The sequence below is a fragment of the Merops nubicus genome, unplaced genomic scaffold, assembly GCF_000691845.1.
Source record: "Merops nubicus isolate BGI_N331 unplaced genomic scaffold, ASM69184v1 scaffold41099, whole genome shotgun sequence".
Lineage (NCBI taxonomy): Eukaryota > Metazoa > Chordata > Aves > Coraciiformes > Meropidae > Merops > Merops nubicus.
In genome coordinates, this window is record NW_008631103.1 from 58639 (window position 1) to 69428 (window position 10790).

Consider the following 10790-nt stretch of genomic DNA (forward strand, 5'->3'; position numbering starts at 1 on the left):
CAACCCACAGCACACCCACCACATAAGAGAAGAAAATCACCAGCAAATACAGGGGTGAAACACCAAGAGGTGTTTTGGCAAAATTAGGTAGAAAGGACAACACCTCAAGGCATTCTTGCATGTGCACCTCAGAAAGCAAGCTGAGTAAGTGATAAAGAAAGCTAGGGTTAAGAAATCTAGCAGCTTCTAGAAAGAAAGGGGGGAAAATTAAGCAAAACCAGGTCAGGAATATCTGATCAAACACAGAAATGCAATGGCAAGTCTGAAGTGCAACGGCGTTAGGGTCGACAAAGCAGCAGAAAGAAAACCAAAGTTAAAAAGACCAAGCTAAGCATAGTGATTGTCAGGCACGGTCAGAAAACACCACTGATTTAAGGAATGGTAGTAGAGAATCCATACTGGACACCAGTGAAAAATGTTTACTGTAAATTAAGGAAACTGAAAAAGCCGAGGGGGAAAAAAAAAAAAACAAAAAAAAACCCACATGAACCTAGGGTAACATTGGACTCTTCATCAAAATATCTTCACTTTTAAGAGCCATGGAGGATCTCCCCACTCATGAAGTGTATTATTTACATCATTTACATCTCAATTCATCCTGTAAACTGAGTTTACTCCTTCTCTGATTAGCATCCCTTACAACAGTTATTTAAAAAAAAAAAAAAAAATTAGATGGAAAGCATTCATCTGCCTTTAATTCCTTACTGAAGTTTTTACTGTTAATCCCCAAATCACTTCTACTAGCCACCTCCCACTGTGCAAGCCCTTTGTCAGAAAGCAGCATATTAGCAGCCAAGCCTAAACCTTCACCATCTCCATGTTGCTACTACGCAATACTAGGTGTGAGAAACCAGGACGGAAAAAAATTTCCCTGTCTAATTTTGCTCTTCTCATTTTTGGAAGAATTACTCAAAGGATAGGTAATTTTGCATTTCAAAGAAGCCAGTATTCTACAGAAAATGTCTAAAAACATTCTCTGCTATGCATCTCCACAATTCTTCTCACCACAAGCCAGGCACTCAAACAAGACAAATGTCCTGAAAACAAAGAATGCCTATTTAAGGCTTCCCAGCACAAGTTTGCCTTGACAGCACACCTGCTTGTGAAAATACACAGCACAGCATTATGGAGAGAAATACAATATTTAAAAGACGCCTAAGCAAAATGAAGCCTAAGATTGTGGGCTTAGCCCCCACCAAAAAGATTAAGGTTTTTCTGTCAAAGACTCTGCACTTCTTTCTCAGAGGCAAGACACCAATTTTAGAGCCAGTTAGCTTTGTGACCCTACCACTTGTATGAGCTCAGTAACTCAGAACTCATCACTGCCATCCTCAGGGGCAGAAGGACAGTTGTCAGCAGGCAGTCTGCACTGGCTTAGAACTGAGGCTATTCTTTTATACAGATAGACAACACACAAGAGGAGTATAACAACACATCCATTTATGAAGCATCGATTAAGTTCTTCTTAATTTTACCTTGAAATACAGGCAGACGTCTTTAAGGTTCAATCTGAACCAAGAGTTATACCTGCCTCTCTCTTTCCTCCTTCTTCTTCTTCTACAAATGCTTCCAGATCAAATTTCCATACCTGAGGGAGGAAAAGAATTACACATAGTCTGAACAGCAAAAACAGTTCTAGGCAGAGAACAGGTGCAAAGTAAGCAAAAATACTCCACTCCGACTCTTTCATAATATACAGGTCGTACATTTCCTTTCACCACCACCATTCAGGCGCCGTTAGCTTTAAAAACATAAGTGACACCAATGACAAGTGCTGGCCAGTGTCACCACGCTCCCATCACTGTCACCACTCCTCGCCGCCTTCTTGTTGTTCGTTGTGGCCCATTCTGCAGAAAGCCCTTCCAGGACAGGACCTGCGCAGCCTCCTCCGTGGACAGACACGCAGTCCGGCAGCCACGGTTCCCACGCATGGGAAACGTGTCAGAATCTGACTCAGGCACCAGTCACCTCCCAAACAAGTGTGACTTAACTACATTGCTTTAAAGTTATCCCTCCTGGATATCTTTTTTTATTTTTTTTTTTAATCGAATAATCTATTCATCTGTTATCTCTTCAATAAAAACTCTACTTCATACCATTTTCACGAGTCTTTAGAGCGCTGAAAAGAGGCAAATAAAGAGTACAACTTAAGAGAAGTGTTTCTATAATATGCAATACTTTCAAATTTCCAATACTTGAAAATTTACTTTCCAGCAAGTTACCCAGTGTGTCGACTCATTTAGTATACTTCAAGACACAACAGCAAATAATTCCTTATTTCTGTAATCAGTTTACACCTTTTAGAGTATACTGTAGTATCATTAGAGAAAAGTAAGATCTGAAGATCTCAAAGGATAAAGGAAAAAAAAACTTATACTTTATAAATGTCTGACACGATCAGGTAATACAAGCTTTGTAGTTGAAAAATCAGTATTATTTAGCATTACACATATATGACTTCAAAACAAAATGTAAAGATCAGGACTTCTTTCATTAATGCACACAAATATATGATCAGTTGGTGTTCTGAGAAGAAATTTCATTCAAGTTGGAATCCCTTTTAGTTCATGATCTTTGAAACAACAACAACAAAAAGTGAGATTATTTCAAGGAAAGGAAATTAAGCTTCCATGTTTTCATACAGCAGAACTTCTGATGAGCTGATACATCTGAACACTGTCTCTTCTAGCTGATAAAAACAGAGCTGGGAGAGATAAGAAATCAACAAATTTACGTGCTTTCAGAAGAGGAAATATTAGCTAGCCGTATGTATTATTACAACTAAGTTTGAATATTCCTTAAGTTGTTGAAGGAAGAGAGTGGGTACTTAGCCTTTACAAACATAATTTTGTAACGCCATTTGCATTAACATCAAGAAATTCCTCAGAAAGTCACCAACAGTGCACTGCTCACTATTTATGAAGTGATTAGCATAAACAGACTTTTAAGCTGTCAGCAGTAAAATACTGCCTGTAAATGTCCTGCCCTCTCTCCAGGTAAGTTTATGATCTGCTTTAGAATATGAGCCACTATAATTACAGTAAGTCATACATTGCAAGACTACAAAAACATCTCTAAACTCTCAAACTGTACTAAGTGTATTATTCAATACAGAGCAAGGCATTGTGTATTTTAAAAAGAAACACTAACAAGGTTTAGACCAAAGATTTGCCAAAAAAAAAAAAAATCCTGAAACAAGAAATAAATACTTATAAACAAGAACAGCAGAAAACATCCGAACTGAACACCATAGCTTGTATCAAAACCCAACAATTTATGTCATGTAGATTCAACATGTGCTAAATTGAGAGTAATTTCTAAAATGAAAGTTTCAAGCTCTTCTACAGCTACCAGTGGAAAATAAAAATAGCTTTTCTCCCCTTTCTCTCCCTCCCCATCCTGCTTTAAAAGTCAGAAGATGTGGGGCTGTAAAAACCTGAAAAAGGAAATGGTATGTGTGAAGTCAGCAGTTCAGCAAAGTGGCTGACTGGCCATTAACAGCTTTAAATATTCTTAAAATGCCAATGTTCCCACATGAAAGGATATTTTAATGTTATATTCAAATAAATAAAAAATACAGTTCACAGCACTTACACTTCTATCTTAAGTAAAACTGCCAGGTTTAGTGGTTTACTAGTACACATTTACAGTAGCGTTAAGAGTTCAACAAATTTAAACGATTTGGTGAATTCTGCTTGCTGAAACCCCTGTGCTGTTTTCCACTTCCCCTTTCAAGCCTGGAGTACTCTTCCTGAAAACATTCATCATCATTATTCAACTTGGCTTCACTCAAATGCCTAAGTCAGATTTCTTTCGTAAAGTAAACTAATTAAATAATGCATAAGACACTTCAAAAAATTTGTACGATTATCATTGGTTAAGGGCTACATACCTGCATTAAGCTCTCTACACCCCGATGCATCCCCTCTGCCTTCAGCTCAGCCTCCCTTGGTACAGAAGGGAGCTCTCAAACTATTTGTTCTGTGAGGCACCAAGCATACTTTTAGCACAGTGTAAATACAGCAGCAGGTAAGGGAGAAAAGAAATTGCTGTTGCAAACACAGTAAGAGATGCCCAGATTCTAGAGATCCCTACAGAGCTTTTCTGCGCTTATCTTTGTCAGACAACAAGCAATACCACCAGCCTTAAAAGCAGTAGTCAGAGAGAGAGTGCGTACACAAGTGGACAAGGGTGAGAAAGACACTCCTCAGGGATGGCGGAAAAGGGACTTTACAACCTCTTGGGCAACTTCGGCTTTCTCCCATCTACATTGCCTCTAAACCTGAGAAGGTCTGTGGAAGCTCGATTGAGACATGATCTAACAGAGCTTGATCCACATATCGCATGGCCAACAAATCCATCCCCGTGGTCCAGATTTTTTATTCATCCATCAGCATCTGAGAAACACAAACACCTTGAGTCTGATGCGGAAATCTATGGAAGTCAAAGAGAGTGCACAATCTATTTCTATTTGTCATTGAAGGTACAGAGAGCAGTTTTGGGACACTGCTCCCAGGATCAGTCTGCTGTCAGCACCACAGGTGGAGTTAAGCTTGTTTCAGAGCAACACACTTGCCTTCCCTTCCTTGTACTCACTGCCAGCAGCAACACACTTCTTCTATCATCCTCTTCCAGTGCTTAAAGTGTAAAAATCTGTTAAAGTATCTGTTTCACTCTCCCCACTTGAGAATCCAAACATAATGCTGGCTGGGACTCCCTGCCACCACAAATTAACAAAGACAGAACTTGTCTTGCCGCATCTATTTGCTGCCATGTATCCTGGCATATATAATGACATGACTCCATTGGTCCCTCTTACTGGCGTCTAATCCAGGCACAAAAGCAAACCAACCAGAACTAAATAAATCCTTAGGCACTTTCTTTATAGCTCCCCCTTCTAGAGGATGTTTCTGAAGGGAGAAAACCCCAGAGAGCTGCTTGCAGTCTCCAGGCACAGCCACATCCCTCCACTGGGCTCACCTGCGCTGCTGGCACTGACGGCTGTGCTGCTTCCCCAACCTCCTATTCTCAAACTCAAAAGAAAAATCCTTCTTTAATCCTCATACACAATGAAGAGAATTTATCCTCCACACAGATGTCACCAACAATGTTTGTCCATCTATTTGGACAAACATTCATAAGCACCATTCAGTGCCACTAGATGTTTCTGCAGCCAACAAAGTGCTGACGGGTCAGAAAAGACAAGGCAACTCTTCAATGCTCAAAGACGTAGGCATCTGCAAATACTCAGCTGTATTATTTGCTGCACTTTTCAAAACTGGAAGAAGATTAAACACTCAAAGCATCAAGAACATCCACAGCAAATCTGTATCTCTCCCACTTCCCAGGACCATCTTCCAACTATTAAAAGAAAAAAATCAAACAAGTGAACCAGGCTGTAATGGGGCAACCTACTTCTCCTCTTCCTCAGTATGGCTACACAGCTGTCACTAGTGATGTGCAGCTCCAGCCCAGAACAGAAGCAGAGCATGTCCCTTTCTGCTGCTTCTAGAGACCACCTCTCTGTAGGTGATCCCTCCTTCTCTCCTCCACCCACTGCTTACACCATTGAGCACTGGAGAATATTCAGACAAAAACCTAGGTAGCATTTTCCTACAACAGGCTGAAAAAAAAATTACACACCACACAGAAAGTTTTCCAGCCAATTATAACACTGTTTATTTCATGATTAAAACCAGTATACATCTTCTGACCTTTCCAGAAAACTGCTGTCTACTTCTTTGTAGCACTTCAGCACAGGGTACCCATACAAGACATTTGGTAGGAGACGTGCCATCAAACATGCCATGGCCCCTTTTAATCTCTGAACCCCTGACAGACAACAGTGTCAATAAAGAGTTCCACCAAATTTAGCAGCTCTTGATACCCTTTCACATTCCTCCATGTACAAGACCCACTTTTACAAACTGTGCTTTTTAAATAGGCTTTTTAAAGTACCCCAAGAATTGCACTCCCTTCACTGAACCTTCCTGCATCAATCTCTGATAGATTCCATACAGTACATAAATAACGGTATATGCTTCATTTTAGGTATGCACCTCATTAAAATGGTGCCACCCTCTCTTAGGTTTTATAAACTTCAGCTGCTCCCTGAACTAATGTATGCTAGACATGATGAAAGGCTCAACCTCGTCTTGTCCCTACATTAAAAGGGATATCATATTACCTTGAGACGACAACAGACTTAGATTTCCATCAAAGTTCATCCCTTTCATGAAAGGACTGAATTCCCTTTGTATCTTAAACAGAATTTGACCTGATAGGTGAAGCTGAAAACCTAGCATCAAATTATTTAACTAGGAAATCAAACTTTTAATGCAATATCTTACTCGGTTTTAGATGAGAACACATAAATGGGGAGCTGCACAGAAAATATAACATTTATGGGTAAAAAAATATCAGTCCAAAACACTGTTCATACCTAAGTCACATACAGCATTTTTCTAACAAACAAAAAAAAAGTACTTTAGGATGAGTTTGGATACAAGATATTTAGACAGCTTCTTTGCTATGAAGTAGAAAAGCTATAACCTCGCTAAAACAAACAGAGCAGCATTAAAATTCTGTTGAAGATTTTAGCATTTCAGAAAGACTTTGATATTAGGCTCTGCAAGTAATTCAGAAAGGCAGGAAGAGAGCACATGGAAGAGCCACAATAAGCACACAGTACTGCACCAATTTGGATCCAAAATGATCAGCCACTACTCACAATGGAAGTGTCTTTGAATTCCAGAACTATGTGTCAGTCTTGAATCTACCCTGCTGAAATGACAAAGCAGAAATGTATACTTCTTTAGTTCATTTAGATCTAAGATGAGAAAGTACTAGATTTCTGGTCCTACTCCAGGGACACAGAAAGTAAAGCTGTTACTTTTTGGGACAGGCATCTTGGGACAAGAGTTGCTAGAGGTAAGAGACAGTACATCCCCTCTACTACAAATGGTTTAGCCATATATACCTGCTCCAAATTTGCACTGCATACAAGAAAAGGTACCAGAGAAAACCCAAAGGTGCTTGACAAGGTGGCTTCTAAAGACAGTTTCTGCTTTTCTGAATGGCTGTGATGCAGCTCCTGACTTTCCTCCACATCTGTATCCTTGTTGACCAAGCAGAACGACTAAAAAGGAAGAGATACAAGTACCCCTGAAGGCCATCATCCCCATTTAAGTGTCAGTTACTCTTTGTCTAAACATCTGCTGCAGGTAAAAGGGGAGCCTGCTCACTGCTGGCTCAGGTACCTGAAGCCACCCCTCCACTCCTGCAAGCACCCTTTGCCCATCTGAAAAGACAACAGGTAAATATACTTGAAGAGACCACAGATACCGGATACAAGTTTTAGGCAACGTGAGGGTGTTACACCCACACCCTCATGTGGACTGAGCTGGTCACTCACCAAGCCATCTCTTGATGCTCACAGGAGCCAGAGGCAGCACTGCTGCTGCTCCATGGCCAGCACTGCTGCAGAGACAAGGGGTGGCAGGAGCTGGTGACACACTGTCAGCCCTCAGTGCCCATGTAGGTCAAGTCAGCTGGCAGGTGATGAAGGTACAAAAATGGTATTCACACAGAAATGCACACTTAAAATAAACTACAACTCACTTAAGGACTTGACTTTCAGTTTTTAGCAGATTTACCTCAAGGAAACAAATCATCTCTCTACTTAAACATCATAAGTAAAGCTGTTTACACACACCATGTGTGCTTCAACATTATCAGTCATCACTACAATAAAAAAGTAAACTTAACTGCATACAACTAATATTAAAGCTTCTTACCACTATGTCAAGATATCACCAAATTACAGAACACTCGGACCTTAAAAGAAGTCTTCAAAGAAACCGTACAAATTGTATTAGTAAGAACACATATATACCAAAACACAAATCACAGCAAAAACAAATCATTCACCAAATTGTACCAGAAGATAAACAACCATTTTGGGACTTCAAATTATGTTGATCCAAACTGCAAACGAAAAGTATCTGCTGAAATACCAGGGCTGCTACATGAAATGAAAACACCTGTAACATTCAAGCACTAATAATTTTCCAGTTAACATTTCTGTTGCTTCATGTTTAGAAACCACTCTATTAAAAGCTTCAGCAACTTTATATGGGGTTTTCTAGCTCTTCCCACACACCGGAAAAATCCCGGAGTTCTGGGCTGTTTATGTTGCATGTCTTACTTTAAAGAACACAAACAGTAGAGTCCTTTACATTTTAGAGAGATTTTAATCTCTGCAAGAAGCAATCAGCACTAAGGCTGGGTGCCTACGGCTATTTCTTTCAAATGGGAATGAACAGAACTTTAAATGCTCTGCAGATGCTGAGGTCAAGAAGTTGGTTAACAGCCTCCCCTGTGTAGACTCCGTGAGGCAGCATCGTGGTCTCTACCTGTGATTTGTGCTACATTTACACTTAGAAAATATTACAGTAGGCTGCTGAATGCTATTTTCTAAGATTATCTTAAAATATGCAAGAATAATTATGTCTTTCACCCAACTTGTCTGAGGTAGGTGTACCCAGATGAGTACAAAAGCCAGCTGCAGTGTCCTGAACAGTTAATGACAAATGCCACTTCCTGTTAGTGACACTATTGAATATCAAGGGATAATTACTGAGGACATAATTTCTCCCCATACATTCACTCCATTATGGATTGAGTTCAGCAGTAAAGGGAGTAAACAGGGCTCGCTTGCAGCTCATGATCCCATTGTAAGAGTAAGAAAGCAATGAGACAAAGTCATGAAAAAGACACCCATGCATGAAGGGCAGAAGGATCTTTGCATTTGCTTCGGATTTGTGAATGTTCTCTCTTCTTAAGCAAAGCCATGCCATTGGCTTTTAGACAGATATTGGAATTAATACTTCATCGACATTATGAATTTCATGCTAGTGAAAACAAAGATGCACTTGGTTTTGTAAAGGAAACTCTCCAGTGGCTCCTTTGAACTCAAGCAGCTAATCCAGGCAACAGCACCTCTGCCTTACAGCAGCACTGTATCTGGACGTGACAGGGACAGCCACAGCAAAGCAAGAAAACAGATATCTGCATGTCCAAAGTGGGAATACGCAAAGTCTGAGGAAACATATTTTAGAGGACTCTCATTGAGTCTTCCCTAACCTCCCCACAAGATCAATACTTAACATATGATCAAATTTTAAGAAAAATCTAACTAGTGACAGTCACGTTGGCATATCTACACGGCTTCTGATTGGTGTGAAAGCAGTTTATACTTGCAGCTGTAAGATGTAATCAAAAGCCAGCATTCATTTTTGCTATAAAAATACACAATACCAAGCAACCTGACAGATATTACAAAAAATATTACTACCTTATTACACAGGCATTACTACAGATTTACACCAAACAAAAAATTACAGCATCAATTCCATCAGCTGAATCTCACACAAAATTAGTTAACTTTCATATTCAAGACCAGACTATATTAAAGTTAAAAGCCAGTACTTCCAGGTCTCGACTCTAGTTTTACTATGTAATCTTTCTTGCTGCCTCCTGCTTGCATTACTGCCAAACTTCTCACAAATAAAGTACCAACAGAAGTCTCTTCAACATCCTTTTTCTTTCCATCAGTTCAAGTAATATCATCCTTAAATAGCACTTACATTTTACGATCCCCTGAGGGAGAACAGCAGCTTGCCCTGCGCCCAGCCACCCAGGCTGGCTGTACAAGTAACCTCCCCGGACACGCTCCCAGAGAGACCACTCACGTGGGCTGCAGGGTGCTGCACTCTGAGCAGCACCTGATGGTGGTGGCCCACGAAGAACTGTACGTTACAACATGTTCACTCCCCTATTTACTACCTGATGTTAATACAACTTCAAATACAACTGTAACACAGCAAATGCCTTCCTGCCATTGCTAGCAATGCAGTTGTTACTGACCCGAGTCACTGCCTCACCGACTGCTTCTCTCTGCCACTTCCAAAGAATAAGGTGCAATATGAAAGCTTTAAAAATCCAAAGGTTTATGACTGCTACTCTGAATAATAAAAAAATCATAACTGGTCAAACCTGAAGAGCCATTCACAAGTCAGATTCAGGACACCCTGAAAAGCTACTATCATATCTACAAACTATGCTTTTAAAGTTATGAGTCATAAGTGATGTTCACATCATTAGAACTCACAAAGATACCAGTATTTCACCTCTTCATTAAACTTTTTAGGTTTTAGGACTATTTTTGGCTGTCTTCTATAGCCAAATTATCAGTGAGAAACAGAAAATAACTTTAGGGAAAGGCACGAACTTCAAATCGCGATAAGTAGCTACCCAAAAATTTAAAAAAACATTGCAAGTGTCTATTGCTCAAGAACATCTGAGCATAAAATTTAACTTGAACATTAACTTAATGCCTACAGCAAGGCAATCTGCTTTGCAGAGTTTGTCCCAACAGCTACAGACGGCGACGATGAGCAGCACTGTAAGGACGGAGCTACCACACAACCATTTTCTCTGGACCATCACACATCTACGGAGAAGATGTTTCCCCACGCGAGATGCCTCCTTTTAAGTCGGCAATCAGCACTAGCCAAAAAAAAATTTAACCGTAAAGTCCACGTGAACGGTGCGGCAGCGCATCGCAGACACGCAAGCGCCCCCCCAAGCGCCCCTCTCACGGCGCGCCCCCAGGAGCAGCACCCCCCGAGGGGCAGCACGCCCAGCGTTCCTACCGAACACACGGGCACGCTCCCAGTGACTTCCTTTTTAACGCGTATCCAGCTTTCCAGACGAACAGCCGCCTCCCA